Here is a 27,433-nt window from a genome sequence, read left to right as displayed (position 1 = left end):
ACCGAAATAGAATAGAAATTGTCCATAAGGACCTAATTTTGGATATACAAGAAAACATGGAGGATAGCCCTCCATCAGTATGGGAATTGGCCAGTTCCTGGTAAAGTTCTGTGAGGATTCCTGTGGAGAAGCTGTCAATGAGAGCATGAAGTACTGGATGGATGATGAAATTAATTCGACAAACATAGTTTCCTTATGATGTATTAATCAAGTCTACACTTGCTCTAGTTGTGAACGAAAGACCAAATTAATAAGGCAGAAGTAAACTCAAAGCAGATGGTTTGACAAAGAATACAGAGGAAAAAAAATAAACCACAAGATTCAATGAAACATGACCAGGACCAAGCGAGGAAAATATACACTTCCCTCATTAAGACAAAGAAAAACCACCTATGCACAGAAAATAGCAACCCCTCAAAGCAACCTCATCAGTCTTAAATTCTCAGATGTTCTGAAGTTGTAACACAGTCGGTATTGGCAGTGTAGGAAGTCCACAGATCTCAAAATCAGAATGTTTTAAGGGTTTTAGTGGCCTTAATGAGAGCCCTATTGAAAAATGCCAATCCTGGCTCTTGTGGAAAACCTGAACTTTATAACAGATGAAGCTAACTCCTTTGGTATGATTCTTTAAATAAACTACAATGGGCAGGTCCGCATATCAGAGTGATTATCAAAACAAAATGTCCTGGAAGCAATTGAATCATTGTCAATGGGTAAAGCCCGTGGTCCATACATGGCTTCACAGGAACTCTCCCCAATCCACCCCAACTGGTTGATTCGCATGTTATTCTTGACCTTCCAGAAAATTGAAAGAAATTTGGTCCAGTAATGCAACTATGAATTTGGCACTGAAATAAAAGTGGCAGTAATCCCATTACCACAACTTTTGACCACACCTCCAAACACTTAATGAGGCCTGTAATCCTCAAATTTAGTCTGGCCAATAAGAATCGATATTTGTGGGGGTATCTCCCACATGGAGGAAATGCCTATGGTGCTAAACCCGGACAAAGGAAACCACGTGTTAGCAAAAGTGGCCTGCGTACAATTCTCATAGATCCTAATCCTAACTGTTTTTAAAATGGGCTCTTTCTCTGTCTATTTCCAATGTAATTTGTGTATTTATCGTGTAGCCCGTGGCCCCACAGCAACCAGTTAGTGTGGCTACATGCTTGTCCCATGAGGGAACACTCGAAATAAAGACGCTTACACCAGGGTAATACAGGTTTTTATTGAAAGTGTAGTGTGTGTTTTATTTATTCATGTGTCCTGTGTGTGTGTGTGTGTGTTTTGTGTTGGACGAAACCATCCACCTGCCTTGGGGCTGGATGGAATGCTAAAGGAAAAGAACAATTTTGTAGAACTACCCTGCCCAAGAATGGGCTGGGAAGGGGAGAAAAGAATTCAAAGAGAATTTGAAAAGAAATACCGCTAGAAAAAGACAGTCCTAGAGTAAGAGGAAGGAGAAAGAAGCAGAGCAAGACTTACCTGGGGCCTAAATCCTCCTCCTGATGGCACAGGGCGGCACTTGGAGCGCCCCCCCAGAAAAAGAATTCAATGGAGCCGGGCTGCTGATGTCAGGGACAGCTCGGCCACCCCAGGCCGTGGAACCTGTTGGTCCGCCTGGGGGCCACACTGGGTGAGCCCAGGTTCTGTCTGTCTGGCCAACTAACAACGGCCCGGGCCGTGTGTGGTGGACGGTCGAGACCATATTGGCCGGCCATGCACTCAAAGGCCTGCCTCGTGGCCAGCAAGGTAGGCACTTCAGTGAAATCCTCCCGGGCTGCGTATGCTAGGCGCAGACCGGGAGGAAAATGAATGGTAGCGGTGAAGTCCGCTCCACCCATGAGGGTGGAACGGTAAACATGAAGCCCCGGGTTGGCCTTGATGGCCTATCCGGGTGAAGAAAGCCCTGGGCCACCCTGCAGTGTAGCCCGGGCGAAGATGTAGCCTGCCCCCTGCATCTAACGACACATTTCTGAGGGGGCGGGTCAGAAAAAGGCTATGGTGCGTGGCAGTGATAACAGGTGGCATCCCCGGTTGCCATGGAAATTCTGCCTGTCCCTAAAATGGCCACGGTCGTGGCAGCGAAAGCCACCTGAAGATACAAAGGTGGTGCAGACCGTGCAGCAATGGGGGTGACCCCAGGCTAACAGGGCTGCCCTGAACATGTATAATGTGCCGGAGTCTCTGCAGTGATTTCGGGTGGGCCCCTCGCCAACCGAATATGTTAACCACCAACCGAATATGTTAACAATGCTGTGGATGTTGCAGTGAGTGTAGGTGGGTCCACGAGCCAACGGGGCACATCCTGAATTTAAAAAAGGGCTGTGGGGCACAGCGGTGAAGAATGGCGGTTCCTCCACTCACACAGGGGGCTGCCCAGGACTATTAAAGCGCAGGACTGCTGGCGGCCCCATATGGTTGGAGAAACAAAAGGGGCCAGGCCAGGCCGTAACCCATGGGGGACAGTCCCCTTCCAGCCAACATCCAGCCTTGCCACCTGGTATAGCAGAGTCAGCTTCAGCCTAGCCTGCAGCCAACTACCATCCAGCCTTGTTACCCTGGGTAAAGCCGTACACCAGCTCGCTCAAAGCCAGCATCATCGGAGACAAATGTCAAGGAAATGTGAAGGGGTGACTGATTGCAGCAGTCACCCCATTGTGACATGGATCTGCGTGAAATTACTGAATACAAAAGTCTGACCTCCAAAAGTCTGATTTTTTTCTTCTTCATTTTTCTGCATATATATATCTGGGGGTGACACCCCACAGCCCCCCCCACTTTAGCCCTATACATTTTTATTCACTTTACCCCCCACATATATATATATGCAGAAAATTGGGGGTCAGACTTTTGGGGGTCGGACTTTTGTCATTAGGTAATTTCGTACAATACCTTGTGACATACGGCCTCAACCCAAAATTGGGCAGTAGCCCTTAAATACGGCTGTAATGCTATTACTGCCGCATTTGAGGGTCCGCCCAATCTCGGTTTGGCAGCATTTACCTCCAGCACTATGCTAGGGGTAAATGCGCCATAAAAATTCCCATTCTCGGGTGCAATTAGAGCTGCGCTATTAGCACGCACTAATTACGCCGAAAATTCCCTATTGGGTGCAATGGACTCAATGGGGAATGAGGAATTAATGTTACCGCCCAACCCTTGATTTGGCGCTAATAGCGCCGGACCGGGTGGCAGTAATGCTATTAGCGTGGCAGCAATCCCGGCGGTAATACTGCACGGATACCGCCCAACTCCTGATGAGGCCCATAGTGTTTTAAGTACTATATATGTTGTGAGTCAATGTGTATATGTATGTGTAGTTATAGGTATATATTTAAGTACTGTTATGTAGGGTCATTTGCATGTGGGGGGAGCCTAGTATTTGGGGTAAGAGTTAGGGGGAATTCTAAGTGTTAAGTAGGGGTAGGACAATATATAAAGATGGCCATTATTTAAAATGGGCAGTAGAGTGGAGATACTCTGGCATGACGTAGCAGGAAAGGGTGGGGGCCTGTCTGAGGCCTTCTAGCTAAATGGGACCACCCACAGAGGCCATACTCTGGCCTCACACTCCATGTGGGTGGTATCTCAGATTAGGGGTCTGTTGCATCAGGTTCACCCTAATGGTCTCCGTGACCTCTCTCCACGGAGGGGTGAGATGGCGTGACAAGTGCTTATCAAGTCTTCTTTTCTTCTTTGCATTCTGTCACTTCTAATACCACCGGTCCGATAATAAAACTCAGACTACAACTCCCAGAATGCAAAGTCAAAACAAGGACTGCATGGAAGCTTGCAAAGTATGACATGTACATTGAATGAAAAATGGAAAATGCTGTGCATTTAAAAATATTTTTTTGCAGTATTTTCGTTAATGCTAACAAATGTATGTATACATTTACAACAGCATTGTGTGTATCTTTTTTGATAAAAATAAGAAAGAAATTGCAAATTATGTGTGTACTTTCCAGTGCTATGCTAACGGCACCCAACTCATTTTCAGGCTTCCTTCGGCCTCCTACTCTCCTTCTCTCATCTCTGATTGTCTAATCGCCATTCAGAACTTGTGTGCTGCCAACGATCTATGTCTAAATGCAAACAAGATCGAGATCCTGCTTATTGGTACACCATCTCCATCCTTTCCTCTCACTCTCTGGCCGGCCTCCCTTGGCCCTCCACCTACCCCCACCTGCGTGGCTAAGAACCTCTGGGTTATCTTTGACTCTACACTTTCCTTCTCTGCACACATCTCTGATGTCTCCAAAAAGTCAAACTTTTTACTACACCCCCTTAGAGGTACTCTGCATTTCCTCTCCTTCCCTCAAAAGCTCACTGTCTCCCAAGCTCTGGTTCTTTCCAGTCTGGACTACTGTAACAGCCTCTTTCTAAATCTACCTGCCTCCACTCTCTGCCCTCTACAACTAATCCAGAATAGTACTGCAAGGACTTGTCCTTGGCCTCAAGCCCTGGGATAGTATCTCTCCAGCCCTAGAAAACTCCTAATTGGCTCCCAGTGGATGCAAGGATTACATTTGAAACCCTCTGCATTATCCACAATGCTTTCTGGGGCCTGGGTCCAAAATACCTTCAACTATCCCTTCGTAAATACCTCCCCTCTCGAGCCCTTTGCTCCTCTACTTCTAACTCCCTCAGGGTTAGTCATTTTGCAAAGAAACAAGCTGTGGGTAGATCTCTGTCTTCAACTGGTGCCTCCCTTTGGAACAGCCTCCCCGCCACCTTGAAACTTGAGGAAAACCATCTCCGGTTCCGGAAGCATCTCAAGACCTTCCTCTTTGCCTCTGCCTTTGCCCCCCTTCTCCCCTGTTGATCTGTTTCCTCTCTTGGCATTTTGCACCTGGCCACCCTCTACCTGCCCACCCTGCCACCCTCCTGCACTGCCTCCAGGCCACCCTACTGAAATGGATTTAATCAGTGAACACGGCGCCGCCTAGAGCTAGCAGACCGTGGCAATCATTCAAATCCTTCTTTCACACACATATATTCACACAGGCACACAGTATTACAGACCAAATAAAATGCAGTATTTAATATTATAAAAGAATTTAAAATACAAATTTACACACTTTGCTTGCTGTCCTGAAATGGAGCAGCTTCCTATCGACTGCGCGGTCGACCGATCCAGTACATAAGTGCCGGGATCGGGATGAGAGCAAGGCTGGGAGCAGGGCTGATGGGCAAAGAAAGAGGACTTAGCCTTAGCCCAGGAGCTCACCTCTGCGCTACTGAAATGGATTTAATCAGTGAACACGGCACCGCCATGAGCTAGCAGACCGTGGCAATCATTCAAATCCTTCTTTCATACACGTATATTCACACGGGCACACAGTATTACAGATCAAATAAAATGCAGTATTTAAAATTATAAAAGGGGGTTTAAACACTTTGCTTGCTCAAATGAAGCAGCTTCCTATCGCCATTCTGATATGTGTAGTCCAATTACAACTCCCACAATACAAAGACAAAAACCAACACTTAATTACCACCTACATATTAACATGCATCATATTGGCAAGTATACATGTTCTGCCAACATATTAAACTTCCACACAAGTGCCACTTAAAAGTTTTATACAAATCTTTTCCATCTGCTTTTCTTTCCTATTACAAAAAAGTTACACACAGTGCTGCTATAAATTCACATATTCATTTTTTTAATTTTCATGAAAATGCTCCTAATAATAAACCTTTTTAAATGCTATGCATTTTCCATTTTTCATCTTTATATATACAGCGGAATGTATGTATGTGTGCATGCTTGTCCGGCTATACAAATCGACACTGTTGAACCCACGTCTACCACATTTTGCATGGATTCCTCATTTGTCTGGGGCAAGATTGTAGTCTATGTTTGGATGCAAAGAATTCACTCCGTAGAAACCCTCATTTACTGATGCTCACCCCGATTCACTAAGATAGGTACTAGAAGGAGGCAACATTTGGAAAATTGTATGAAGCAAAATGGTCAATTTGTTCGTTATTCCTTTGAAATGTATTACTACTGTATACAGTTCGAAAGAGTTTATTAAAGCATTTTTAAAGGGAATAAAAAAATGTTTTTTTTTTATCACGCCACTCCTAAAATGGTAAATGGAAAGGTTACAGTTTGTTGTGTCTGGTTCAGCTTGGTAGTGGGAATGCAGAAGGAATGTTGTGATGTCATGTGGAGTGTTTGTGTCTGAGTGTCGGAATGCTTGAGGGAAGGTTCTATGTTGGGCAGGTAGTCAGCTTGAAGCCTGGGTGATGGGCTGCCAGTGTTTCTGTCCTATTAATGTAACTTACTTAAGGACTATGTTACTGCTTGTGAAGGTGTCCTGAGAAGCTGTAATAAACTTAGCATGTCAACCTAAGAAGGCTGGGAGCTGCTTTGTAACATTGGCGACAAGTCGGTCTTAAAGAAGAAGAACCCAAGTGCAAGAAAAAGTAGGAAGCAGAAGAAACCTGCTGCGGGGAGTGCAGGAAAGGACAAGAAGAAGGACAACACTGCCCCCAATACAAGTAAGACCCATCACCCAGGGCACCAAAGGGGGAGGAAAAATACCCCGTAGACCCTGTAGCATGAGGGACCAGCAGCTCATGATCCAGAGGGAGAGCTGACTCCCGGGGGCTGGAGAGGGAGCTGGGCCAGAAGATGAAAGGAAGCTGTGTCCCAGTAATGCTGCATAGGATGTAGAAAGGAGCTGGCCCACAGGGCGAAAAGTGATGCTGTCCCGGTTAAGTGAAGTGGGAAGTAGTTGCTTTCAATGTAAAGTTGGAGGTTTGCCCATAAAGGAAGAGCAGAGCTGTCCCATTAGGTGTAATCATATGTCCCAGCAGGTAAAACAAGGGACAAGGCAAACCAAGGAAAAGCTCCCCATGATGAAGAAAATGAAAGTAAATGAAGCCAGGGTGAAGGGATGTGTCCTTTCTTCTGGTAAAGCGTAAAGCGATCATGGCGCATAAAGCAGAGTCAGTAGATACCAGAGACAGTGACCGTTGGGTGAGCAGAGATCTTCACTACCCTGTGTCTGGCAAGGGAATGGTGACGTCAGTATGGAAGTGAACGGAGTTGGCGAATGAGCTGAATGCTTAGGAGATGCAGGAATCGTTCCTTGCGAGGTTTAAACAAGCTGAACTTTCAGGAGTAGCAAGAATCGGGAGGCTTAAACAATGCGGCTGTATCGTGTCGAGGGTGAGAAATGATGGGGATTTCCGAGTAAGGAACCCAAAGGCGTGAGGCTGCGTGTTCAGGACGCAGCATAATCTTCATTGAGGAATAGTACGGCACACAGAAGTTGAGTCTGCGCTGTTAGGACTGTGGCGGGACGTTCAGGTAGCGGTCTACCCAGCGAAGGGAAAGTATGCGATGCCCCGTTGGAGTACTACTTATGCACTCTGAGCAGCATGGAGAGGGAATAAGTCTGTGTATTGTAAATGCAGCGCAGACTTGGAGATCTATCATTCTCCTAATCAAAGGAGGAACGGTGCGGGGGCCGAGGTGCTGTTTGGTTGTCTAAAAACTGATGGACAGACCACTGAGATGGTGACGGGTTATCCTCTAAGGATTCAAGGAGAAGGGACTTAAGTATCCTTTTGTGATATTATCCTTGTGTGTTGCGCCACTGATATTTGGTGTTTTAAGAGTAGATGTTTACACTTTGAGGATTTGTAGATACATAGGAGGTGACATTGACGTCTTGTTTTAAGCAAAATGCATTTCTGTTTAGCTACTTCAGGTAATGGTATGGGTGTTTGCTGCATGGATTTCTCATGATTATTTGTGAGTGGTGTGGGTCATGTTTGAAGAGCAGGTTTAACCTTTTGAGGACTTTCAGCATTTAGGCCGCTTTATAGCGACATGGACTTTCAGGATTGGAAATGGAAATGTGCTCATGACATTTATTGTATTGTATTAGAGTCTAGAACTAACCTTTTTGAGGACTTTCAGTGTTTAGGTTGCTAAATTGCGACATGGACTATTAGGATTGGATTGGTTCGGAATTCATGATATATGGCGTTTTAAAAAAAAAATGCATCATTTCAAATGTATAGAGCAATGCAATGTGAACTGTATAATCTCTAATGTGATGCATTGTGTACAGTATAGAAAATCTGTGTTGGCTCCGGGAATTTAGTGAGATTGGGGTTAGCGCCTTAATTTGTTTCTTGTAGAGGTGTGGATATGATTGTTTGGTGAATGCGGGGGTAGCACCTCTCATGTGTTTGGTTTTGGGTGAAGCTTATATGTGATATATTAGTATGATTTTGCTGATGGTGTGAATGCCAGGTCAGCATGTTTGTGCCTTCCAAATGTGATTTCTGGGGGTAGCGCCTTCAGTAATATTATGAGTATGGGTGTGGAATGATATACACAAGGGCATTTGGGAGGTAGTGCCACGTTATGTGGTGTTTGGGGGTAGCGCCTCCAGTACAGTATGGGCGTGATTGTGATGAGTCGCACAGGATTAAACAGTGTACGTGGGTTTATGGTGGTAGCGCCACCATATATGTTGGGGCATGACTGTAATGAGTTATGCATGGTTATTCCACGTATGTCTGTGTGAGGTGGTAGCGCCACCAAGTGTTGGAGCTTGACTGTGGTCAGTCATCCGAGGTGAATGGTTTGGTATCTGGGTGGTAGTGCCCCCAGTAAGTGTAGGGTTGTGACTGCAGTATAAGTCACACATGGTTAGGGTTATGTGTGTAATGTGTGTACAGGTGGTAGCGTCCCCCCCCCCGGTTTTGGTTGGTTTGGGCATGCCTGTGGTATTAGGCATTGCATGGTCATGTATTACCCCGACTTTGTGGTTTATTTACCACACATAATTTATTGTTCTATTCGTTGTGCACGTGCGGCTGTGTTTGGCTGTACTGTGTGTCCTTCTATGACTCTTTTCACCCCATCAGGGTCCGGAGTGCGACAGTGACATTAGTTGTTGGTCCTGGTGTGCCTCGCCAGCGCATCGGGTATGAGGCGAGTGTTTGAGTGTCAGAGCACATGTTGTGTGCTTGCCCTGATGATGTGAGTCAGTGTGAATGATTTTGATGTGTATGGAGGTGTGTTGTGTAATGTCTGTGTTGTTGTCGGAAGAGGGGAGGTGTGTTGTGTCTGGCTTAGCTTGGTAGTGGGAATGCAGAAGGAATGTTGTGATGTCATGTGGAGTGTTTGTGTCTGAGTGTCAGAATGCTTGAGGGAAGGTTCTATGTTGGGCAGGTAGTCAGCCTGAAGCCTGGGTGATGTGCTGCCAGTATTTCTGTCCTATTAATGTAACTTACTTAAGGACTATGTAACTGCTTGTGAAGGTGTCCTGAGAAGCTGTAATAAACCTAGCATGTCAACCTAAGAAGGCTGGGAGCTGCTTCGTAACACAGTTTACTTCAGTTCATTCATGAGAAGAGAGCACAATCAATCAATCATTCTTGGATATTTTCTCAAATGTGCTGAAGCCATTGAGTGACTAAAACGTACCGCACAAAAAACAAACATCTCTTGGGAAAGCTCAATCTGATGCAAAGCAAAAATCAATATCAAGAGCTTCTGAAACACAAAAAAAACAGCAGCGCAACTTGCTGACCAGAGGACAAGAGTAACTTTCTACAGGGCAAATGAGATGCAAGAGCAAACTGAGCAAGACTTACTAACATGAGGAGAAGAGCAACATCCTCCAGGGCACATGAGACACCAGAGCAAATTGAAGCAAGACTTGCCGACAAGAGTACAAGAGCAACATCCACCTGATCACATGGGGCACCACTCGATCAGGACACGGGCAATGCTGGTTACCCCATCTAGTTCCATATAAATGTAACACTTTCCAACCTCACTACATCTCTTACACCGCCACCATTCTCCACCTGTTCACACATACATGTATACCACCAATGTATCTATATTTAACACTTCCCCTTACATATACAGTACTCTTTTTTCCAAACCTCTACACCTAAGACACCAAACACTGTTGCAACAGCAATCCTTCATTGTATTACTACTAGTCCACAGTTTCCCTATTGCTTAAAAACAGTTCAACACATTACAAATACATTACACCAGAAACATAGCACTTCTTTCATTATAATCAGCAGTACTATAGTAACCTACAAATGCACCTTTTTCTTACACACATATTTGCCCTGTTCCTTCTAATCTCCCAAACAGCACTACTCATACTCCAGTTGTTCTAACAACATAGTTAACATACTTCAGTAGACTATCCATAACACAACTTTATTAACTCTTTTCCCAAAACTCCTCCTACATTCATAAATAACAACGTGTTTTACTAAAAGTACTTCACCATTACCATATATACCCACTAATTTTCTTTTACAATTACAGGAAGAAAGAAGAAAATTCCTGAAGACACCAACCAGAAAAAGACAACTCTTCACATCCTCAAAGTAAGTACATTACTATAATATTCATTTCTCTATTACTGTAACAATGTAGTTTCGCTGTATATTAGTCTACAGTATTCCTTTCAAATCAACAAAATGTATTTCATGCTAACTCATTATATTTCAAGATGCACACTCTTTCTATTCTCATCCAAACACCATCAATATAACACACACTGTTCTCCTCAAAACATCATAATGTCCCTACTTATTCATTCACACCACCACTCTCTTACTAACTGAAATCCTTTACACCTCTACACACTCTTACACTTACAACCTTCCCACCCACAACTATCATCCCACTGCACAAACACGCATCACTCTATTAATCTCTACCATCAAATTCACACACCCATTGTACATGCCACAACTTTCAAACCCAACATTCTTTTTTCCAACAGACACAACAGAATACCTACTAAATAGCAACTCCATAGAAAACAAAGAAAAAATAGAGCAGATAAAAATAAAAGTAAGCCATATAGTCTAAAACAATTTATAGAAAACATTAAAGCAAAACTGCTAGTATCATCACTCAACAAAACTGAACCAGCGACCACTAAAAATACAAAGAAAAAATGTATACACAGAAACCCTCATAGAAAAAACATCCCCAACAAACTTTTAACCAACTGTTCCTTTCGCCCAAACAATCTGTCCAGTGTACAAATGGACATGCAGCTCAATGTGTAACATATGCCAACAATCCTTCAAATCTGTATGGCAATTCATCAATCACTATGTGAAACTAAATGACAAAAGCAGAATGAAAACATTACAAACCATGGACTCCTGTCCAGCGTGCACCCACACTGCTCTGCAAGGTCATTCATTAGCCTGCGTTGTGGGCACTGCCTGCAAAAGCATCTTCCATCACATCAAAATGTAAGCAACACACCATTCCACTATACTGAATCTTGTGCATAGACTGTACTATGCAAAAAGTCTTGCTATACATGTTAAAAATTTAAATAACATTCTCCTACATGGAACAACCAAACAACTCCTTCAAGAAATAGAGCACATCCAAAGTAAACATTTTGGAACTGAAGTACACTTAGAACATTCAGTACCTTCAGAAAACATAGGAGAAAACCTTACAAACACCAACCTCCTAACAAACACATACAAAAAAGAAAGAGCAAAGTTTGAGACCACATCCGCTGAAATACCAGACCAAATATATGTCCGTTGTCGCAGAACTTTTCATAAAAAGAGCACACAAATTGTAGATATTGCCTACAAAATAGAGGCCAATGAGGAATCCCAATGGTTCCAATTAGATTTATATCTAAGAACAGAACATTCAAAATTACTGACCCCTCAATAGTTTGCACATACTGCAATACAAAGCTTAACAATAACCAAATACCATCATGTGCTGTCACTAATAACTTAGAAATATTCCTTAACTTGAATGAGAGCATTATAATCCAAACAGTACACCCATTTCAAGCCAAATTGCCTCCTTCTGAGTTACTAAAAGGCATTGGTGGCAAAGTAGTATATCAGCCATTAGATCTTAAAGAAAATGTAGAAACTCTAGGAGCACAACGGCCAATAGATCAATCTTTGATTGTACTAGTTAATGGTTTACCAACAAAAGTAAACAAATTTGGCAACAACTAGTCTACTTAAGCAAGGTTAGCAAAGCCCTACATATCTTAAAGAAACAATGAATACTACAAAGATATAAACATAGGGGAGACCTTAAGAGAAACCACCCAAATAAATCAGGATACACCAACAACTGGATAATTTGAACATGTAGATCCTATTACTGGATCCAATATTTTGGAACAGTATACAATTCACCTACTACACTCCAAAGACACCGCAGAAGATGCATTAGAAACATATCAAATGTGTCAAACCAAAGGATCTCCCATGAGTGTATGGGAGAAAAGTGTAGAAGCACGTTCCTTGCCTTTACTCTGTCCTACTGGAAAAGGAGGGTGATATGATGAAAGGTCCACACACAAATAACAGCATCGGAATATTGCTCTTTACGAATGTATTCTGAAGACCCCAGATTCAGACAAAATGTAGAATATATTTTCCATCTCCTGTTCGAAATTTGACTAGCAACTCTAAACACGCTCTCATTTTTTAAACATGTCTGCTACCCATCTGCTTAAAAAAATAAAAGGCAAAGATTACGTTTTTCAGTCAAGTATCGCAAAACCCTTGGCAACCATTCATGCTACCAAAGAATACTGGTTCCAACATCATGCTAATGTACATTGTATGCTAAGTGACCTCGGCCCACCCCCCATGGTTTGTTACTTTACGTTGTGCAGAACACATATGGGATGACTTGCATGACTTCATATGCATAGCAACCAAAAATATAGAAGCAATAGATATAAAAACACCAGGAGACCTCTGTTCTCTTGACCCTGTCAAGGTATCACGGTACTTCACCATCGCTTTATTGCCATGCTGCATTTCATCTGCAATAAAAGTACCCCTCCACTCGGAGACGTGGAACACTTTGGAGAAAAGAAAGAGGAGCACCACACATGCTTTTGTGGATAAAAGATGCTCCCAAATTTGGCCATGACAGTGATTCCACTGTTTTACTGTTCATTCAAATATACATAACCTTCAAAACCACACAAAGTGACTTACATACACAAATTTAACGCTTCCCAAAACATAAGTGTGGCAAATGATGCCGACGTATATATAAAAACAAAGGTAAATACCATACAAAATTTCACTTTGGCCCCCCTAGACTAGCTTTGGCAAAAGTACAAATAAATAGCTTGATGTCTTCTGTTAGACACAGTATAAAAGGCAAATCACCTAAAAACACATACACTATTAAAAGGGATGAACCATCAAAGTACATCAATGATTACAATGCAATCATTGACCTCTTGTGGAATGCAAATATAGACATGCAATATATTGCACACAATTCCACTGCTGTTACAAGATATGTCACCAAAAGCTGAGAAATCAGAGCTAAAAGACCTCTGGGATACCCATCATCTGACAAAACACTGTCGTAAAAATTGTAAGCTTCAGAATAAAAATGCTCTCCCATAGAGAATGCGGGTGCTACGAAGCTGCAGACCATTTAACAGGTACAGCCTTCTATGGCAAATCTGAACACATTGAGCCTCATACGTGGTTGGCGGTAACCTGCCGGTGCTACCGGCAGGTTGATACCAACCCTGTAACACTGAAATCCGGCCCCTGACTTCCCAGTGCCACAGGGACATTACAAGTCCCGGCAGAGCGGTAAGTCAGGCGCCGGATTTTGCAAGTCCCCATTAGGACTCCATGGAATTGGGGACTCTGATGCACTGGCACCGTTGCTGACGTTGCCAGTGCTTCCATGGCAACTATGCCTGCCAGGGCTGCTGCACCTGGCAGGTTCAGACCTGTCTGGCACAGCAATCTCGGCAGGCAGACTCGTAGTGTGGCGGTCCAGAAACAAGGGTGCCAGTGAGCTAACTGGCATCCTTGTTTCCAGTCTGCCACACTTGTAATGAGACCCATTGTCTGGATAAACCTTGGTTCAGCTTCATCCCAAAAAAGAGTAATGAAATCCTACCAAGAGATAGAAACAATCACCACAAATGATCCCAATAGCCAGGACATTTTAAAAAACAATTTAATAGACACATACTACCCAAACAGAAGTACTCCTTTGGCCAACGTGTGCCTATACCACATATCCCAAAACTACTCCTACAAAAATAATGTCACACCAGATGAGACAACTGCCAAATATTTAGTCCCAACTTGTTAAGGAATCCTAGTCAAACTTCCAAACACAGCCAAATTAATCATATAAAATTATCATTTAAATGTCTGCAACATAGGGAACTGTATTACATAAAATGTGGCTGCAGACTCTCGAGTGGGCACTTTTCCACAGAACAGGTCATTAAGCTGTGTTTGTACTCGCAGATGGGCACCCATACCTCTTTCTCTACTTTATTACATGGCTCTTTTTAAACCATGAATAAAAGAAGAAGAATTATTAGGTAACCTTAACTCATTTGAAGCTGCAGTCATTGCAAATCAAAGCAGTATAACAAAATTTGGACAATGAACGCCAACAAGAGGAAGAAGTTGAAGCTCATCTAGATAGAGACACTCCTGAGGACAGTCAACCTTCCCTTACAGGAAGCCACGAACCACTGGGAGAATCACACTTTCTAAATGAAGCAGAAATAGCCATGATTGAAGTAGACAATAAACGCCAGCAAGAGAAGAAGTAGAAGTTCAACTAGATAAAGACACTCCCGAGGGCAGTCAACCTTCCCTTTCAGGAAGCCAAGTACCACTTGGAGAACCACTAATTCTAAATGAAGAAGAAATAGCCATGATTGAAGTAGAAAATACCATGTATCAATATGAACAATCGGAAGAAGACTTGTCAGTGCTGAAATCACAGCTAAATGATGAACAACTCACCATTCATGTAGAAGTCACTGAAGAAATAGAACATGGTTTTAAAAATGAAACTAAAACTTGTACCTGTAAACATCATAAACCTTTGCTCCTGTATATAAGTGGTGAAGCTGATTCTGGAAAAACATTCTTAGTTAAAATAATCAGCACATTTCTATAAAACTTAACAAACGACAACCTTTCGGCTGTTGTAACAGCTCCCACAGGTTTAGCTGCCTATAACATAGGAGGTGTAACTTTACCCGACAACTGCTCCTTCCATCAAACACCACCAAATGTAGAATGCTACAAATTATCAGCATAAGATGCTACTTAAGTACACAGAATTCTGAAACAAATGAAGGTGTTCCTAACAGATGAAGTAAGCATGGTTACCAACCCCATATTGGCTTTAAGTCACCTTAGAATGCAAAAAGTCCTAAAAATGGACTGCGAAGAACTGTTTGGAGGAAAACATGTTATTGTTTTTGGAGACCTCCTACAGTACACCAGTGAAAGGTGAACCTATTTTCAAAACATTAGAACACAAACAATGCCACAAAATACTTGGCATCATAGGAAATGTAAATCTCTGGCAACATTTTCAGTACTAACAAAAAACGTGTTTCAATCTGCCGACCTCACTTATGCTAACATTTTAAAAAGCATTACAACTGGTCTGATTACTAAAGATGCAAAATCCATCTTAAATAGTAGACTAATCCATGAGCTATATGGGCGAAACACATCTGCTCCTGATGTAACTGAAGAATTAACTCAACAAAATATAAAATGCCTGTCCTAAATGCCAACCCTAGCAAACTGTGCTCAATTTAATGAGACAATGTTAAAAAAAGAAATGCAACCCATACTGCATATCGGCTCCACAGCCAAATTATAAGAGCATGGCATGACACTCCCTATGTGTCAACAAGCAACAACACAACTAAATAGCTTAGAAAAATCTATCTCCAACGCAGCTTGACTGGAGAAAATGTTAACGCTGTGTCTAAACTGCAGAGTAATTCTAAAACATAACCTTGACATAGAACAAGGTTTAGTAAATGGAGCAATTGGTACAATTGTTGGTTTCCAAACATATCCATATCACAACATTAACTTTGACAAACTTGCAGAAGTTAAGAAAAAAGTCTACACAATAGCAGAATTCTTTTTTTCAAAGACATGTACGTACATAGAGAACCATTCTCTCTGTCTCTTGCATATGGTGTCACTCTTCACAAATCGCAGGGTCTAACCCTAGGTCACGCATTGATTGACATTGGCAACACAGTCTTTAAAGAAGGCATGAGTTAAATAGCACGTTCACATCCAAATACACTTGACAGTCTATTCCTAGTCAACTTTGATGAAAACAAAGTCAACGCTGACATTCCTTGCATCCTAGAATTCAACAGGCTATCTGCACTGTACACCCCCATCTAGATATGTACCCTGTACCTCAAAAAGCTAAACCTTTAAAAAGAAAAATAATACAAACAGAAGCTATAAGAGATCTCAAAACAATACCACCAAAGAAACAAAAACAACTGCTACTCCATCAAGCAACACAACCACAAAACTATCTAGTGCAAACACAAGTGCACATCCATCAGAAGACAGAAAGACAAATATTTCTTCTCATAAAACAAACACCCATGAAATGACACAGAGACACAACTCTCTGGTCCATTTAAATTTAACAACACAACTGGAGTAAATTGCTATACAAATGTAGCAATCAATCTTCTCTTCCAATTGCCACCACTTATTCAAAACATTTACTTAAATGTCTCACACCAATTGTGTTTACAAATACTCATCCTTCATAGAAATATCACAAATAATTCTGACAACACTTACAGTGTCTCAGTTTCAAGTCAAGAATTGGACTACTGTATAGGGGGTATACAGTTCGTTTGCCGTGGGATTTTTCGTTGCGGGACTTTTCATTGCCGTTTTTTTATCGAAAAAAAATCGTTTTTTTTTTGGGGGGGGGGATTAAAAATTAAATGAATATTTGTGGGTGAAAGGGAATCATTTTAAAAATTAAAATAAAGGAGGGGTTTGGGGTGGTAACCCCCCCAAAAAAAAACCAAAAAAAATGATGAGTCTTTTTGAATAAAAAAAGGCGATGAAAAGTCCTGCGGCAAAAAATCCAGCGGCAAAATAACATAGAACCATATAGGGATGGTAAAATTCACCATAAACACACAGGAAGATCCACAAGAATGTCTAATGTACTTACTACAAGTACTAGAACCCAAAAACATACCTATAAATGAAATGATCCAGATTTCATACTCATGGAAACATACACGCAGGGCCTCATCACGACTTGGGCGTTACCACCGGCGGTATTACCGCCGGTGGTATTAGCCCTACCGGCGAACTCCCCGGCGCTAATAGCGCCGGATCACGAGTTTGGCGGTAATGTTAATCCCCATTCCCCATTGAGCCCATTCGGGAATGCCCCATTCCCCATTGGGCTCAATGTGGAATTTTCGCGCATTTACCACCGGCAGATTTCCCTCAGAGCTGGGGCGAAATCCGCCGAAGCCCTGATTTGGCAGACCCTTAAATCCGGCAGTAATAGCGCAACCACCGGATTTAAGGGTTAATGCCAAAGTCGTGATGAGGCCCGCAGTCTCTGCAACCATGTTTCACAAGAGAACATCCCTAATGAATGATTTGTGCATGTATCCATACCGAATTGTGAATCCATTCCATTTCACCAGCTTCTGAAAAATGCAAATCATGGCATGTTATGCACTTTTTGCAATTCAGACGATTGTTCCATCATACCAATAAACTCACATAGCCAATATCTGATACTAATGCTTTTAAGGTATAATGCAGATGGTACCAAAAACAACTGTAAGCCTACTAGCTTTACACACGGCCAAGTATCTTTTGGCAAGAAACCTTCACAACAGTAGACATAATCTACCACAGTGGTGCCACAACCACTGCAGGCCACTATACTGCATATGTCAAAAAAATAAGTGGTTGGTTTGAATGTAACTATACGTCCGTTACCCTTAAACATAGGGTACCAGCAAATCTAACAAATGCCTACTTAATATTCCTTAAACCCAAATTTAGTCACTGAAATGTAGCACAATGAACAGTTAGAATACGCCTACAGGTATCTAACTACACCATCACAATTCTTCTTACTACAAAACTTCTTCGAATGTCCGATATACTTACAATACGTCAACAGGTATCTAACTAATTTAAACATTCCCTTAATTACAACACACTTTAAACAAACATACTGTCACACTCACATATTTGTAATAGTGTGTTTTTAATCCTCTATGGAATGTTTTTCCCAATGACCCAATGATTATTGAATGTCAATACAACAACTGTGTACCACATACTAATGTTGTACCAAACATAGTACATATAATGTAATGATTATGAGGGTCTAGTACATGAATATGTGAAATTGTATGCAATTAAACATTAAAATTATCTTGCTTAACATATTAACATCCAGGCTCTAAGGCCCTAAGGTCCTGAAACAACCTGAATAATTTCAGTTTGAGGATAGTTAGCCTCTTACGACTTGTTGATATTTTTGTGGGTAGAATTCTTCCTCTCCTGAGACGTTTTCTCAGGGAGTTGAAGCCTTGAGGGCAGTCTTGCGGGTAGCCTTGAGCTGCACCCTGCTGCCTTTTAACTGTACGTTTATTAAATTTTCAGCAGGATGGCTGCTCTCAGGAAAACGGGCATTAAGTCATTATCAAGCATAGGCATGGAGGGTCTAGAAGATTCTACGACCCTCTCACCAGTGGCCAACAGAGACCGTATACTTGAGGTCTTGGCGCTTATTAAGCGCAGGAGTGCAACACAACCAGAATAAACCTTCGACTACTAAAATGTCTCCTTCTTAGATATCTATCTCTCCATGCAAGGTATCAGAGTCAACACGGGTCATTGACAGACTATCCCCAAAGGCAAGCCACCCAGTACATGCACTATTGGGTAGCCCTCTCAGCTCTATGGATGAAAGGGAGCCTGTGCTGACTGTAAATGTTCCATTAGTTACAAGCCCTGAGACATCTTTAACTCTACCATTCCCTGTCTATCAAGGGAGGGACATATCTAAACCCTATCAACCCGAGTACATCGCACCCTCCCAATGGCCTCTGCTTATGGCCAAAATTGCCAAAGAGCTAATCCTTTGTAAGGAACCTTTCAATCTTAGTCTCCTGGTGGACGCCGTAAAATGATTGGGTAGCGGTTCTACGGCCTCTGAAGGTAAATTCTGCCTCTCAGACCCATGGGCCTCTCAGTGGTGATACTCTGGCTCGAGCCCCGAGGGCAAATACCGCCTGCCAAACATCCAGACAAAAGAAAATGATTGACCAAGCCATGCAAAAGGATGTATGCACCAAAGACCTTCTGGGATCCTTTGGGCCACCTCTGTCAAACAAGGAAAGAGCAAAAGTTTTCCATTATAGACTCCACACAGGAAATTGATCCACCTTTATCTTCACAGAAGCAAAGTGGTGACCTTAAAGTGGTTATTCAGCCCACAGTCATGAATGCCAAATTGAGAAGGATATCTTCACACAATTTTCAAATAAAAAAGCACAAATGCCATCGTTAAGAAACTCGAACACTGTTGACTTTATAATGGATGAGAGAAACTTTATCATTACCAATATTCAGAAATCGAAAGAAAACAAGTTCAAAGAAACGCTGCGATACAAGATTCTTGCTTGGCTGCGACAGAGAACAGGTCCAGGTGTAGTCAGACTCAATGATTTATTGATCATGAAAAGGATAGACCTGAGTGACTGGTGCTCATTTCCCAATAGTGACTGTATTTTAGTGGGTTGTGGGATGAGCTCATCACCAGCGTATCTCAGACGCTGGAAATATCTGCCTGAAGGGTAATCGAACTGCAATTTAATTCTCTGATTCCAGCTCATGGAGTTAGTTATTTGTATTATCGTATGGCTTATTTTCTTCCATGTTTTGCCTTTTCTGTTACTGTGTTATATTTTGTATTTTTGTTTTTTGTCATGTCTGCGCCCTCAAGCCTTTGGGTTAATAGGTGCGCAATATAAATTAATAAATATAAACATAAACATAAACATTGTGCTGTGTTTATTTCACAGAGAAGGATCCAAAGATTCCACCTTCATTACCGTCTGCAACTAAGTAACCCTATTAAATGTAATACTATTTGTTATCCTTACCAAGAAGCAAATAGAAATTCGATAAGAACTACCCTCAATTGTACTGCAATCATAAATACTATTTACACTTCAATTGTATTATTCCACCATATTATAAATACTGTATACTCCCCCTACATTACCTATAATTACTATACACATATTACTATAGTGTATGTGGCCAGATTCTTGGGGGCATGCCCCCAGGAATCTGCCCACTGGCCACAACCACCACAATAGAATGCAACCATATAACAAGACCATCCAATACATATTGAAATAAGAACACTCGCCCAGAACCCCCTCCCAATTTAAGTGACCTGAACACCTAAATTGACCGCGGACTCGGCGGCATCTGCAGACCCTTTTTTACTTATAAAAACAGCTCCATATTAACTTTATTCCACATGCCTACACTTTGCAGGCCCTCTTTCAGCCACCAAATAACCTCTGATGTATTTCCCAAGCCTTCCGTTCACTGCGCTGTCTGCGGATTACCGTAACATCTGCATGCCCTTTTTCCACCTCTAAAAATAGCCCCATATCTTCTTTTTTCCACTCCCCCACCTTTCCCAGCCCCTCTTTTCACCACCAAATAACCACAAATGTGTTTTCCAGACTTTTTCCCCACTGCAATGTCCGTGGTTAGCAGCGGCTGTCCATGGATCTAACATGGTGTCCGTTTCAGGGAATATGACGCATCTCTAATCAACGTGGTCGTCCAATGTCTGCAGACATAACGTCACTCCCTGGGCCAATTACGGGGCTGTCCGCTGACCAAACGGACTGAATCTAGATATCACTAATTTGATTTGACCTACTTTTTTACCGTTTAAAAAAAAAACTACTGGACGTGTTTACACCAAATTTACAGAAGCATGCTTTTCGGAACCAAGCTGCCGCTCCTGCAGCAAATTTGGTGAACATCTGTCCAGCGGTTTGGGCTGCAGGAATGAGCAACATTTTTTTGCCATTGTGTCTATGGGGAAACCACACATTTTGGGACCCCCTATAACTTTGCCCCCCTGGACGGAACCTCACCAAACCTTGCCAAATCAATCTGAGGGAGCCATATACTTTATTTACAGTTATAAGCCACTCAAAAAGTGCTCTTCCTATGGGTTAAGCAACTTAACCACAACTACAGGGCCGCTATCTCAGGCCCTGTAAAATATATATATATATATATATATATATATATATATATATATATATATATATATATATATAGCGAAAGAGAGAGAAAGAGAGAGAGAGAGAGACAGAGAGAGAGATAGAGCGAGGCAGAGAGACAGAGAGAGCGAGAGAGAGAGAGAGAGATCCCATTGAAAATGCTTTGTGAATCAGGACCACTGAAATGTTCTACAATATGCAACAGAAACACAAGTGCATTGGGAACTGAGCATATGCACAGCAATCATTACACCCAACTAAAACTTTACAGGGGTAAGAAAACATTATCTCCAGATGTCTCATAAACCCATGGGCTGGTTCACATTACAGCCATTCTATCCTCACATCCAAATCCTTATGCTCTCAGGATCAGTATATATGGTTCAATGTTGCAAACAATATAATGTTTGGGTGAGTGGTGTTAAAAGTAAATGGTTCACCAAGTCCAGTGTGTCTTATGTGTTTAGTGATTCAAGAATACCAGCCTTTTATCACTGCCATATTTGCCAAACAAAAAGATCTGCAGTTATTCTTATGTTCCTAAATTGCTCTTTGATTTTATGCAAAGCAGGCTCCTTCCCTTTCTCGTAAGGTTATTTCGAAAGAATACTATACAAGTGTACCAAACTGTCCGTCTTGGAGTGATATCCTTCTATGAGAAAATCACATATATGGCTATTCTAGGGTGATACTGGAAGTGATGATTAGAAATTAAAATTGATGATTAGAAATTAAAATTGTTAAATTTAAAAAAAAAAGCCAAATAGCTATCTTACAATTTTAGTAGAACTATATAATTTTCTTTCTTGTCTTTTTTTTATTTTTTTAACAGTTTCTTTTGAGAAGAAATCACTGCCGGCCACTCCCTCCTCACTTCCCCAAAGATATCTTCTTTTTTCCTCTGTTCATGCAGCTGGGATGGCTTTAGCACATGGCAATGTAACTCTCACCCACATAGAAAGAGACAGAGACATAGAGCCTCATTACGACCCTGGCGGTACGGAGTGAACGGCGCCGTAAAAGGTAAAACCAGGCGTGCTTACCGGGTCCCGCGAGGGGAAGAGGGAGCAAACAACGGGCCATCTCAAAATAGCCCGTTGTTTGCTCCCTCTCCCATTCCCATTCAGCCCTATGGGGGCTGAAATGGGAATGGGGAAGGACCGTGTCCGGGTCCTTGGAGGGAGGAATTATCGGGCCTTCCGAAATCGGAATGGCCCGGTAAGTCCTCATTCCGAGGACCCGGACCCCGACGCGATTTCGGCGGCAGCCATGCCACCAATAGTGGCATGGTCACCGCTGAACTCGTAATGAGGGCCATAGTGTGAGACATACAGAGAGAAAGAGGCTGAGACAGAAAGAGAAAGAGAAAGAAAGAGAGAGAGGGCTAAAGAGTGCTAACTCACGGTAAACTCACTGGCCCCTTTGTTTCCGGACCAGCAAACTACATGTTTGCCTGCTGTGGCCGCTGTGCGTTACAGGTCTGAACCTGCCGGGTGCAGCGACCACTGTAGGCAAACGGAAGTCCTCTGGGACTTTATGGGAATGGGGACTTACAATTCACAGGCGCCTGATGTCCTGGGCCGCCGGATTAGTAAAAAGCTGGATGCACCAGGAAGTAGGCACCAGTAAATTGTTAGGAATCCAGCGGCAACCCGCCAGTAGCAACAGCAGGGTTACCGCTGGATTTATAATGAAGCCCTATGTGTTCCCAGTGTAACCATCAGTGCTACCACTTTTGCCTGTGGGAGTGCCCTCAGTGTTGCAACATTGTTAAAGAATCCATGTTTCATTTCATGTCTCTGTTGCAGAGAACTGTTCGTCTTCCCACCATGGATGAATGACCATTGTCTGGCTCGGCTGCACCATGTGGTTGAGGACCATGAAATTGAGCTCTCTGATCTGTAATTTAGGAGGATTTATTCTGCTTTTCTGCAGATGGCTCCTTGTCTCTCAGCTTTGTTTGCAATGTGCTGTTTGTCTCTGACCTTTGCTACAAGCATTGGCCTGCTTTTCGTGCAGCCTAATTCTGCTTTTCTTCGCTTCTCGTCCTGTGGATTGTGGTCTCATGTAAGAGCATTATAGTTATGCTATGATTTCTATATATCTATACTGTGCTATTTTCTTTTATAGGTTAGTAGTATTCAGTTCTTCCAGGCTTATTATATGATCCTGTAGTTCCATAGGATTAGTTGTGATAAGCATCTGAAAGCTTGCTCTGCTTTTCTTCTTTTGCCTTGTGTTCAGCGTTTCTGCATGTGGCTAATGAGGAAAAGAGTATAAGCTTTCGATAGTATGTATATGTATCTGTCCTCTATCTACAGAGCTGTGTAAGCATGTTCTTCGTGTGTGCACGTGCGTGTCCGTGTAACTTCGTGCATGGGTGCGAGTTTGCTTCATGACTAGTTTGGCTATGTCATGGTGTCGCTAATGACGTTAGCACAATGGTTTTCTGTTGCTAATCAATCTGATCCATCGAGGCATTTGGATCCATGATCAGGGTAGTGGCACCTTTATCCATGAAGACATTGACTGGATAGGTTTTGAATGGTTGTCTAAGAGAATATCTTTTTGCATATGTGGATGTCACTGGCCCTCCTGCGGCAGTCCAAACACTGAGTTGCGTCATGTGTTCTTGACTCTTCAGTCTGTCTTGTTCATGGGGGTGAGTAGGCGCATTCCAGGGAGCCTCTCTTCACATCCATTTAAAAACCAGTATAAAGTATGTAGTGATATCTCACCAGTAATCAGATTGACATTACTACTGTAACTCATGAGCGAATATGTCGCAATGCCTGCTGTCTGACCCAACACAGAGCAGAATTCCAGCTGCCACAGAGCACTTCATTTGTGGCATAACGAGCTGTTCAGATTACTTTCCTCTGACATTCACTGGTGAAGAGCTGATTTTGGTGATATGTTTAGTGAGTGCACTGCTGAAGTTAAACACATGAGAGCAAGAACATATCTGAATGTTACTGCTTATTTAAACCCCAAAACGGTTTTCAAGCTGCATGTTTTAAAGTGCTTACAGTCTTTCTTCAGACACATATTAGTGTTTTTTATCTGAACAGATTCTACATTGGCTATATGTATCAATAACGGAAAGATGTTTTGCATTAGAATAATCAAGAGACCAAACATTTAAGGTGATTACAGTGCAGCTGTTAGGCAAGATTGTATGCAGTACCTTGTGGGAGACTGCACCAACCTTGTCCTCTTCGCAATAGTTAACCCAACTTTGGTGTAAGCATGTACTAAAAAAGTTGGTAGAGTGACTGAGCAGCCAGGCTTATCTCAAGAGGGGTCAATGTGAGCTGTAAGGTTGTAACATAGAGTTTCACAATGACAGTTATTCAAATAAACACTTACACCCAAGGTTTTTTGATTAAACAATTATTAATTTATTTAACAGTCAGTTGAATAAGCCTTCTTTAGAAGGGAGCAAATGTATAAAACAAAATACACTTCAATAAATACACACTCTCAGTTTCACTAAATCAGTTGATACCCATTGGGGATAGCACACAGACACTTCCTACACCCTCAGGTGACTTAAATAACTAGGACACTGTGGACATTGATTTATCACCGGCACGTTTAGAACAGTACTGAGTGGGAGGTCAAAGGCAAAGGTTTTAGAAGGAAAAAACAATGGTTAACAAATATTCTTAAGCAGGTAAGTACTTTTCAACCCCTCCACTGCAAAGCAAATTAATCCTTTCCTGGGGGAAAGGCAAAGCACAAAGTCAGAGGTAAGAAGAGTCTTTCAGCAGGGAGCCAGGACAGTTAATGTTAGTTGAGCAAAAGTCTAGGTGAGCTGAAACACTTATTGCAGGTAGGTAAAATGTCTTGCACAATGTTTTTAGAAATCTTTGTAGAAAATGAAATCATTGTAGGGCCACAAGCTGGAAGGCTTGTGAGGGGCAAAGCTGCAAGCAACTTTACAGGAGCAACCAAGACGATTCTCAACTGAGAGCTAGCAAGGCTACATAACAAGAGGAAGGTCCCCTTAGTTTGACAGTACCTTTGGTTTGAAGAAAACTGGATCTAGCTGGCTTCTGTTCCTGTGAAGGTCTGCAGATCCTGTGTTCCTGGGCCTCAGTCGTGGGGACAAGAGGGAGGATGTGCAATGGGCAAACTTCAGATCAACAGCACTTTGTGGTTTCAGCTCCTCGCGGCTCTCGCACACAGCACCACCGTGGTTCTAGGATACCTTAATGGACTTTCCTTGCAACTGGTGTCCAGCACTCTGTTGAGGTGGCTCAGGCTTGGTCAGTCCTGCTTCATGGGAGTCTGGAGGATCTTCAGGTCTGACTTAAAAGTGAGGCACTCGATCTGGTGTTCCTCTCCCTAGCAATCAGTTCCTGCAGCAGTTCCGAGAGGATGTCCGGACGAGTTCACTTTGGGGATGATTGGTCCCACCAACCCAAGGGGAGAAGTCATCTGTTGCAGGGTTTCTCTAGTTGAGGCGAATTCAGAGCTTCAGCAATGCAGCAGGGCTTCACCGGACAAACCAACGGTCCAGGAGTTGCAGCAAGCGTCTCTTCCAAGTTCTTCTTTGGATTCCTTTGTCCAGTGCTCGACTCTGCCTTCCCAGCAAAAATCCTCTACTTTTATGTAGGTTTCTCCCATTCATTCGCAGCCTAACTGTCAGCCAGCTAGCCAATCGCCGTTGGTGCATTCCTCTAACCAAGGGGATTAAGCACATGGAGTTCAGAGCAACTCCCTCACTTCCTGCCCCTGCCAGACACGCTGGAGCTAGAGGCGGGCTTCACCGGTGAATCCCGCCAAATTCAAAATGAACAAAGGGACCAAACCTGGTTTGGCACGCAGAGTAAATCTCAAGAAGGACCTTTCCAACAAGAAATGGTGAAAAAAGAAGACCGGGCCATTTTGACGAGATGGGCACCCATGTGTGTCTTACTGCAGCTGCAATTGCAGCCCGCAGTAAAAACACACAGTGGTAGGAAAAAGTACACCACTGCCACCAGCCATTAATTGTAGAAAGGGTAATATACAAATGTTACATGAGAAACTTGACAAAGGGGATACTAAGTAACCCCTCCAGCACCCTATTGTAAGATAGTGTGTGCTGGGTCTAGAAAGTTACACAATGGGCCTCATTACGAGGTGGGCAGTAAGGGATTACCGGCACCGGTAAGGGCACCGGTGCCGGTAATCCCTTACCACCCTACTACGAGTTCCCTTTGCGGCGATAATAGCGCCATGGTTACCTCCAACCTCGTAATGAGGCCCAATGTAAGTAAAGTCAATTTCACTTCACTGCTCTTGGAAAGAGTAGTTTCACCAAGCGAAGGTATTTGAACCTTTGGGAAATCTAAGAGACTCCCCTGTGTCACTGCACTGAAGGTGCTGGGTGACACAATGTAAAGATGATGCCTATGGAGTTTGTCTCCAAAGTCAAAAGAAACACAGAAAACACATAATTCCGAGGTAGGCGGTAAGGGGTTAACGGCGCCGGTAAAGATGCCGGAGCCGTCAACCCCTTACCGCCTTATTATGAGTTCTGCTCGCGGGACCCGCTAAGGCTGCCTGGTAAAACCAGGCGTCCTTAGCGGGTCCCGCGAGCAGACCAGGGTGCTAACAACGGGCCCTTTATTACCAGGCCTGTTGTTTGCACCCTCCCCATTCCCATTGAGCCCTATGGGGGCTCAAATGGGAATGGGGATGGGTTCCTTGAATGAGGAATTACCGGGCCCTCCAAGGTCAGAATGGCCAGATAATTCCTCATTCAAGGAACCCGGACCCGGTATCCGGTATGGGGGTAGCCATGCCGCTAATAGCGGCATGGTTACCTCCATACTCGGAATGATCCCCATAGATTTAAAAGTACAAAGTCTCAAAGTTCAGCAAAAGAGCTGGGGGAGGAATTTAGCACTAAACTGAGCATTCTCCCTAACAGCAGCCAAGTATTATGGAATATGATATGATATGATGGTTTATTTATAAAGCGCCTTTACACAATGGGCCTCATTACGATTTTAGATGTAGCCATGCCCTTAATAAGGGCATGGCTGCCTCCAAACCCGGGTCCGGGTTTGCTGAAGGGGCAAATACTGGGCCATTCCGACCTAGGCCCGGTATTTCCCCTTTCAGGGAACCCGGACCCAGTACATCCCCATTCCCATTTGAGCCCCCAAAGGGCTCCATGGGAATGGGGATCATGCTAACAACGGGCCCGTTAATGATGGGCCTGTTGTTAGCATGCTGGGCCGTTCACCAAGCGTCCT

At 42.9% G+C, this 27,433-nt stretch overlaps 1 protein-coding gene across 1 annotated transcript in view; it reads left to right on the top strand.

Moving 5' to 3' along the window:
• The window catches only part of IL23R (interleukin 23 receptor), a 777,663-nt gene that overhangs the window by 38,917 nt on the left and 711,313 nt on the right, over positions 1-27,433 (top strand). The gene's annotated exons all lie outside the window — the stretch shown is intronic.

Source organism: Ambystoma mexicanum, chromosome 1q (assembly GCF_040938575.1).
Source record: "Ambystoma mexicanum isolate Mex_15411 chromosome 1q, UKY_AmexF1_1, whole genome shotgun sequence".
Classification (NCBI taxonomy): domain Eukaryota; kingdom Metazoa; phylum Chordata; class Amphibia; order Caudata; family Ambystomatidae; genus Ambystoma; species Ambystoma mexicanum.
Note: the sequence above shows the minus strand (reverse complement) of the source record. Positions and strands in the feature narration are given on the sequence as shown.